Source organism: Mauremys mutica, chromosome 13 (genome assembly GCF_020497125.1).
Source record: "Mauremys mutica isolate MM-2020 ecotype Southern chromosome 13, ASM2049712v1, whole genome shotgun sequence".
NCBI classification, from domain to species: domain Eukaryota; kingdom Metazoa; phylum Chordata; order Testudines; family Geoemydidae; genus Mauremys; species Mauremys mutica.
The window spans coordinates 32728504-32737404 of NC_059084.1; positions in this window are offsets into that span (position 1 = coordinate 32728504).

The following is an 8901-nucleotide window of genomic DNA, read 5'->3' on the forward strand; positions in this document are numbered from 1 at the left end:
GGAGGAGATGGGTGCAGGGCCAGCTCCAGGCACCAGCAAAGGAAGCAGGTGCTTGGGGCGGCCAGTTGGAAAGGGGCAGCACATCTGGGTCTTCAGCGGCAATTCAGTGGTGGGTCCCTCAGTCCCTCTGGGTGCAGTAGAGCTGCCACCAAAGTGCTGCCGTGGCTTTATCTTTTTTTTTTCTCTGCTGCGCCGCTTGGGGCGGCAAATAAGCTGGAGCTGGCCCTGGATGGGTGGTGATGGTTGGGAACTCCCTCCTAAGGGGGAAAGGAAACTCGAGAAGTGTGGTGCTTTCCTGGAGCTAGAACTCGGGATGTGATGGAGTGTCTGCCGAAACTGATCAAGCCCTCGGACCGCTACCCCTTCTACTTCTCCATGTGGGCACCAATGATACTGCCAAGAAGGACCTTGAGTGGGTCACTGCAGGCTATGTGGCTCTGGGATGAAGGATAAAGGAGTCTGAGGCGCAAGTCATGTTCTAATCTATCGTCCCTGTTTAAGGAAAAGGCCCAGGTAGGGAACATCGATTTGTGGAGGTAAACGCGTGATTGCGCAGGTGGTATTGGAGAGAGGGCTTTGGATTCTTTGACTGTGGGATGTTGTTCCAGGAAGAAGGATTGTTAGGAAGAGATGGGATCCACCTAAAGAAGAGAGGGAAAAGCATCTTTGCAGTCAGGCTTGCTAACCTAGTGAGGAGGGTTTTAAATTAGGCTCGCCGGGGGATGGAGACTTAAGCCCTGAGGTAAGTGGGGAAGTGGGATACAGGGAGGAAACACAAGGAGGAGGGTGCAACAGTGGAGGCCTCCTGATTCATACTGAGAAAGTAGGGCAATCAGCTAGTTATCTTAGATGCCTGTACACAAACACAAGAAGTCTAGGAAACAAGCAGGAAGAATTGGAAGTCCTGGCACAGTCAAGGAACTATGATGTGATTGGAATAACAGAGACTTGGTGGGGTAACTCACATGATTGGAGCACTGTCATGGATGGGTATAAACTGTTCAGGAAGGACAGGTGGGGGAGAAAAAGTGGAGGAGTTGCACTGTATGTAAGAGAGCAGTATGATTGCTCAGAGCTCCAGTATGAAACTGGAGAAAAGCCTGTTGAGTGTCTTTGGGTTAAGTTAAGAGATGAGAGCAACAAGTGTGATGTCGGGGTGGACATCTGCTATAGACCACCAGACCAGGAGGATGAGGTAGATGAGGCTTTCTTTGGACAACTAACAGAAGTTTCCAAGTCACAGGCCCTGGTTCTCTTGGGGGATGTCAATCATCCTAACATCTGCTGGGAGAGCAATATAGCAGTGCACAGACAGTCCAGGAAGTTTTTGGAGAGTGTTAGCAACAACTTCCTGGTGCAAGTGCTGGAGGAACCAACTAGGGGCTGTGTTCCTCTTGACCTGCTGCTCACAAACAGGGAAGAATTGGTAGGGGAAGTAGAAGTGGGTGGCAACCTGGGCAGCAGTGACCATGAGATGGTTGAGTTCAGGATCCTAACAAAGGGAAGAAAAGAGAGCAGCAGAATACGGACCCTGGACTTCAGAAAAGCAGACTTTGACTCCCTCGGGAAACTGATGGGCAAGATCCTCTGGGAGGCTAATATGAGGAGGAACATAGGTGCAGACTCAGTGGGTGCTCCGGTGCTGGAGCACCCACGGGGAAAAATTAGTGGGTGCTCTGCAAGCTCCAGTCAAGCTCCCCTCACCCCCCGCCCCACCTCCTCCTCCTCTCCTGACAGCGCCACGTCCCCACTCCTCCACCTACCTTCCAGCACTTCCCGCCTGCCGGCCGCCAAACAGCTATTTTGCGGTGTTAGCACACTCCCCAAGGGAGAGGGAGGAGCGGGAATGTGGCGTGCTCAGGGGAGGAGGTGTGGAAGAGGCAAGGCTGGGGCAGGGATTTGGGGAAGGAGCTGGAATAGGGGAAGGGAGGGGGCGGAGATGGGGCAGGGACTTTGGGGAAGGGGTTGGAAAGGGGGCAGGGCAGGGGCAGGGCCTCATGGAAGGGGTGGAGTGAGGGCGGGGGCAGAGTGGGGGTCAAGCACCCAGAGGAAAGAGGGGAAGTCAGCGCCTCTGAGGGGGAAAGTAGGCAAGGAGAGCTGGCTGTATCTAAAAGAAGCCTTATTGAAGGCGCAGGAACAAACCATCCCCATGTGCAGAAAGAATAGCAAATATGGCAGGTGACGAGCTTGGCTTAACAGAGAAATCTTTGGTGAGCTTAAACACAAAAAGGAAGCTTATAAGAAGTGAAAACTTGGACAGATGACTAGGTGGGAGTATAAAAATATTGCTCAAACGTGCAGGGGTGTAATCAGGAAGGCCAAAGCACAACTGGAGTTGCAACTAGCAAGGAATGTTAAGGATAACAAGAAGGGCTTCTACAGGTATGTTAGCAACAAGAAGAAGGTCAGGGAAAGTGCGGGACCCTTACTGAATGGGGGAGGAGACCTAGAGACAGATGATGTGGAAAACACTGAAGTACTTGCTGCTTTTTTTGCCTCTGTCTTCACAGGCAAGGTCAGCTCCCAGACTGCTGCACTGGGCAGCACAGTATGGGGAGGAGGTGAGCAGCCCTCAGTGGTGAAAGAACAAGTTAAGGACTATTTAGAAAAGCTGGACATGCACAAGTCCATGAGGCCAGATGCAATGCATCCGAGGGTGCTGAGGGAGTTTGCTGATGTGATTGCAGAGCCATTGGCCATTATCTTTTAAACTCATGGCAATCAGGGGAGGTCCCAGATGATTGGAAAAAGGCAAATATAGTGCCCATCTTTAAAAAAGGGAAGAAGGAGAATCTGGGGAACTACAGACCAGTCAGCTTCACCTCAGTCCCTGGAAAAATCATGGAGCAGGTCCTCAAGGAATCCATTTTGAAGCACTTGGAGGAGAGGAAGGTGATCAGGAACAGTCAGCATGGATTCACCAAGGGCAAGTCATGCCTGACTAGGGTGACCAGGTGTCCCGATTTTATAGGGACAGTACTGATTTTTGGGTCTTTTTCTTGTACAGGCTCCTATTACCCCCACCCCCGTCCCAATTTTTCACACTTCCTGTCTGGTCACCCTATGCCTGACCAACCCGATTGCCTTCTATGATGAGATAACTGGCTCTGTGAATATGGGGAAAGCAGTGGATGTGATATACCTTGACTTTAGCACAGCTTTTGATACAGTCTCCCACAGTATTCTTGACAGCAAGTTAAAGAAGTATGGGCTGGATGAATGGACTGTACAATGGATAGAAAGCTGGCTAGATCATCAGGCTCAATGTGTAGTGATCAACGGCTCGATGTCCAGTTGGCAGCCGGTATCAAGTGGAGTGCCTCAGGGGTTGGTCCTGGGGACAGTTTTGTTCAGTGATCTGGATGATGGGATAGATTGCACCCTCAGCAAATTCATGGATGACGCTAAGCTGGGGAGAGAGGTAGATATGCTGGAGGGTAGGGATAGAGTCAAGAGTGACCTAGACAAATTAGAGGATTGGGCCAAAAGAAATCTGATGAGGTTCAACAAGGACAAGTGCAGAGTCCTGTACTTAGGACAGAAGAATCCCATGCACTGCTACAGGCTGGGGACTGACTGGCTAAGTGGCAGTTCTGCAGAAAAGGACCTGGGGATTACAGTGGACGAGAAGCTGGATGTGAGTCAGCAGTGTGCCCTTGTTGCCAAGAAGGCTAATGGCATATTGGACTGCATTAGTAGGAGCATTGCCAGCAGATGGAGGGAAGTGATTATTCCCTTCTGTTCAGCACTGGTGAGGCCACATACAGAGTATTGCATCCAGTTTTGGGCCCCCTACTACAGAAAGGGTGTGGACAAATAGGAGAGAGTCCAGCAGAGGGCAACAAAAATGATTAGGGGGGCTGGAGCACATGACTTATGAGGAGAGGCTGAGGGAACTGGACTTATTTAGTCTACAGAAGAGAAGAGTGAAGGGGGATTTGATAGCAGCCTTCAACTGCCTGAAGGGGGGTTCCAAAGAGGATGGAGCTTGGCTGTTCTCAGAGGTGGCAGATGACAGAACAAGGAGCTATGATCTCAAGTTGCAGTGGGGGAGGTCTAGGTTGGATATTAGGAAGCACTATTTCACTAGGAGGGTGGTGAAACACTGGAATGGGTTACCTAGGGAGGTGATGGAATCTCCATCCTTGGAGGTTTTTAAGGCCTGGCTTGACAAAGCCCTGTCTGGGATGATTTAGTTGGGGTTGGTCCTGCTTTGAGCAGGGGGTTTGACTAGATGACCTACTGAGGTCTCTTCCAACCCTAATCTTCTATGATTCTATGATTGTTTTGACACAGAAAGAACAGAAGCTCCTGATCTACCATCTCAAGACCATCCAGTATTTTATAAATTTTATGTTCCCTTGGTCATCTCTTTGTACAGTAAACAATCCCAATCTTCTCAGCCTCTTCATAGGTCTGGGGTCTGTTGAAGTTGATACGCTCTGGAGCAACAATATGAAACACTTCTTTTTGTAGTCACAACAACCAGTCTTTTGCATCAGAAATCTTCATGAACAAGACACATTTGTTATAGAAAATACCTATGTCTGCAGACGCAAACCAACTGTCAGAGACCACAGGTTTCGAACACTGCTCTACAGGACGCATAGGTCTAACCTGCTACCCAGTGTCCTATTAACAGTTGCCAGAATAGAAGCTGAACCCTGAGAGAGGACTCCAGTTAAGGACTCAGACTGGCAAAATGCTGGGGGTCCTGATTGGTTCATAACTTCTATAAAAACCCAGTACAGGAACAGGAAGTTGTCTATGCAACTGGGATTTCCCTGCTTTAGGCTGCTTCTGATCTGGTAACCTGAACCTGCCTGTCTTCTGACTCCTGGTTTGCCCTCTACCCTGCCTTAGACTCTGATCTCCCAGTATCTGACCCAGTCTGATTCCCAGCTCCTTCTCTAACCACTGGGTCAGACTGCCCACACCCTGAGTGTGACACCAATAGGCTTCCACAAAGCTCTAGCACCATCTTTGTCTCACTCATTTATTGGGAAGCAGCCCTTGTCTGAAACTCTGTTAAGCTCAGCAAGATCTAGCTGTTGAATAATACATTGAAAGTAAACGTATAATTCCAGAGGGGGAGAGAGAATGGAAGGTGGGCATTTCTTAGCCAGGCACCCTGTTCTTTCCCTGCCACCCTGTGGATTTGACTGTTAATGTGGCAACAGGGTGATTCAGGGACTTGTGTGCTGGGTTCATAAGAAGGTCTGGAGGAGGAATGGCAGATTGTCAACATGTGGACAGGCCTGGTGGTAGGATGGCTTTCAGGTGCACATGTGCTTGTCAGCCTGTTGTAGGGTTGCCAGGTGTCTGGTTTTCGACCAGAAAGTCTGGAAAGACACTAAAAGTCCACTTACCAGAGTAACCACAACCAGCCTCCTTGCCGAGAGGGTGGGAAGACCAGCACCTGTTCAGCTGCAGACAGAGAGCCTCAGAGATCTGGTCCTCTTGCAGCCTGGGGAGGTGGCTCCAGTTGAGGAGGGGGCTGGGCTGGCAAAGGGGAGCGCCCACAGGTTCTCACTGGCACTGCGAGCAGAGTGGGCGAGGGGAGGGCAAGCTCCGAGCATGCCAGAGAGGCCATGGAAAGGAAGGGGGGCCTGGCGCTGCTCTGCTTGCCCCCTGCTGGCTGCAGAGGGGCCTGGGCTTGGCACACCAAGTGGGGCTGCTTCCCCTGAAGACTGGTGGAAGCCCCACCACCCCCGGCGCCACTGTCTGGGAACTCGGACACCCGCTCGCTCCAGGCGGCAGAATTGTCAAGCTCCAGTGCTTTGCAGCCAGCCCACCTCAGCTGGAGCCGAGGTAGCCCTCACTGTGGGGTGCAGAGGAACCAGGGGCAAAGGCTCATTAAACCGCTTGGGAGAAGCAGGGGGGGGGCCCGGATCCAATATTTCCATGTACGTTTTCTGGTCGTGGCTGCTGGAGGTGTGGGGGTGGCTACAAACAATGGGGCAAGTTCCCCAGATGGAAGCAGGCAGCCCTCTGCCCCAGTTCCATGGACTCAGATGAGCAGGGGACACCTGGGCATGTTTGGGACTGTCTCTTGCCTCGGTGTTGGGGGCCTGGAGAGCTGGGGGAGGGGAGCTGGGAGTCAGGACTCCTGGGTTCTCTCCCTGGCTCTGGGAGGGGAGTGGGGGCTAGTGCTTAGAGAAGTGAGGGCTGGAAGTCAGGACTCTTGCGTTCTATTCCTAGCTTCTCCACAGACTTGTGTGAGTGGCTTATGGAGAGAGCCTCCCCCCAACCAAAGGTAACTGGTGGGTGAGGAGAGTGCTGTGGTCCCTGGGCTGGGTGCAGGGAGTGGGGGGAGTGAGTGGAGGGTGGGACCCTGGGGGAGGGTGGTGGTGCAGAGGGTGGGGCTACAGGTGGAGGAGGTAGAGCAGAGGTGTCCAGTCTTCAGAAATTGGAACGATGGCAACCCCCTGTTGTCAATGTCACCAGCTCCTCTAGACAGCAGCTTCACCCAGGGCACCAGACTCTGCAGGCCTTGCAAAATCTGGGACATGACATTTTGTGTCATACCAAAAGGGACATCAGGACAGGCCTGATAAACAAGGACATTTTCAGGTTCCTAGAGACAGAGGGTCACCCCATTATTATTGTTGATCATTTTGCTGAAAAGCTGAGTCACAGGAAGGTGAATCTTTTCCATTAGTACTTTGCAGTAATAGAGTTCAGCAAATAGTTTCTCTCCTAACACAGTCTGTCGGTTGATGCTGCTTATCCAGTGTCCTCCTTTTTGGATAGCTCTTTGGTCAAGGTGTAGATTCTGTCTGACCCCAGTCTGGGAGCTTTTCTCTTGATCAGCTCAGCCCTTATCACTGCAGTTAGTATGATTCTTAGGTTTCAGGGGAAAAGGGGATAATTCCACCAAACAAAATGATAAATGCATCAATGAACTTTAGATAATTTCTAGAATAAATAGGCTGTTCTAAGCACCCAGCAAAGGGCATTTACTATAGATATTTGTCTTCCAAAAATAAATTCAGATTTCCCTCTTGATTAGAAGTTGTTGAGAAGCAGTGAAATCTGGTGTAATTTTGTGTCTGTCTTTTAAAAATACCATTTTATTACCCAACAGCAATAGTAATTCATAAAATAACATGGGATTGACCATGACTACAGATTTTTTATTTGGTTTGTACATTCTTATTAGGCTTGGCTAAGATGCTATAAAAGCAGTATCTTTTAACACCTTTTATTATACAAGGGTCAAGGGTGTTTTATGTTTCTTAAAGACAGCTTCAAATAGCCTACATAGCGGGTTACTGCATCTTTCATACGGCTGCTGTATAAACAAGCACATTTTACACAGGAAATGACATAACCATGTAAAAGTGTACATGGAGTATAGGCACATATTCAAACACTAATGGGAATGCATTGTTTTAAATGGCATACTTTTATGTTTACCTATTAGCTTAGTACCCATATTTTAGCCAAATACAACAAAAATTAGCTTTACATACCTGTCTCATAGTGTTTTGTTTATTTGAAATTTGGACCTTTACAAAGACTCTCAAGGGACAGAAAATGACCCTAAAAAGAAAATACAAATGAGGCATTCTCAGTGAAAGTGAAACCTGCTGTCATAAACATGGAAAGTTGAATTTTTAACCTGTATTATTTTATCACTCATGTTTCTGCGTGCTTTTACTGCTGGGCTGCAAGTGCCAGTTCACCCATGGAAAGTGGGGCCGCTGACAGTACCAATAATTAGGGGTGCCAGGCTTTGCGCACTGTATTAGGATTACCATTAGAAAAAACAGTGCGGAGTTTTTGTGATTCCAAGGGCCTCTGCTTTTTTTCCATCTTTCTCCACGTGCGTCATTCCCACATTGGTGCCCCAGAGCTGACCCTCTGCATTCAGAAAGGAAGTTGGCTGAATGAAGTCCACCTGGACTGTATTTTTGAGTTTTTCTGTGATAATTATTATTTGTAGCAGTTATAGACAGGGCCACTGTTAATAGTACTTTTGAGCCTGGAATATGTCTGTTTCTGTTCTAGCTCCAAATATCTCAAACTGCAAATTTTTATGAGAAACCCTGGCAAGATTTACAATTGTGAACAGAAATATACTAAAAATGTTGTGAAATTCAAAAAAGATTTAATGGGCAACTCACTTTGGAAGTGGTTCTATTTTGCTCCCAAAACTTTAGACATATAAGGAATATAGGAATTACCTTAGAAAAGCAGATAATACTGCAGACTTCAGTGATCCATAACCATTCAGTAAATATCTATTAATCAATTATGGAGAATTAGGTCTGCTCCAGATACTCCTTTATGGCAGATACAGTACATCAGCAAAAAGTCGGTATGATACCGAGGCCATCCAACAGTCCACAGCGTGTTCCCAAATAAAAATTAAGGTTGAGTTATTTAAGGGTAAAACCATTATAAGGATGTTCTCCTTATTCCCTCAAACAGCAATGCAAATCAAGGAAGTGCAGAGTTGAAGTTAAACTTAAAAGAAAACCTTAACTCTGCCCTTTAGTGATGCCATGCAATTAACATACAATGATAATAAATGCTTTTTAGCATTTGTAGTCCCAGATTAGATTACACTGATTTTTAAAGACATAGTAGGGTTTTTCTTTCTTTATGGTCTCATTCTATGGCTGAGTTACGGTTGTTTGGGTGCCTAAAATGACTTTTCCATACCTTAACATATTTGAATGTCTTTTATCTTTAACCTTAACTCTGAATTCCCTAGGTTTGTAATGCTTGGTTTTGGGATAATTATAACATTCCTGTGATGATTTTACCCATAAAATACTGATTCCTGTAATGATTTTACCCAGAAAATACTCAACCTTAAGTCCTGTTTAGCATAGATTTTATCTGTGTGTTTTTAAATTATGTTCTTTGTACATTTTTTTAATTATTGGAAAT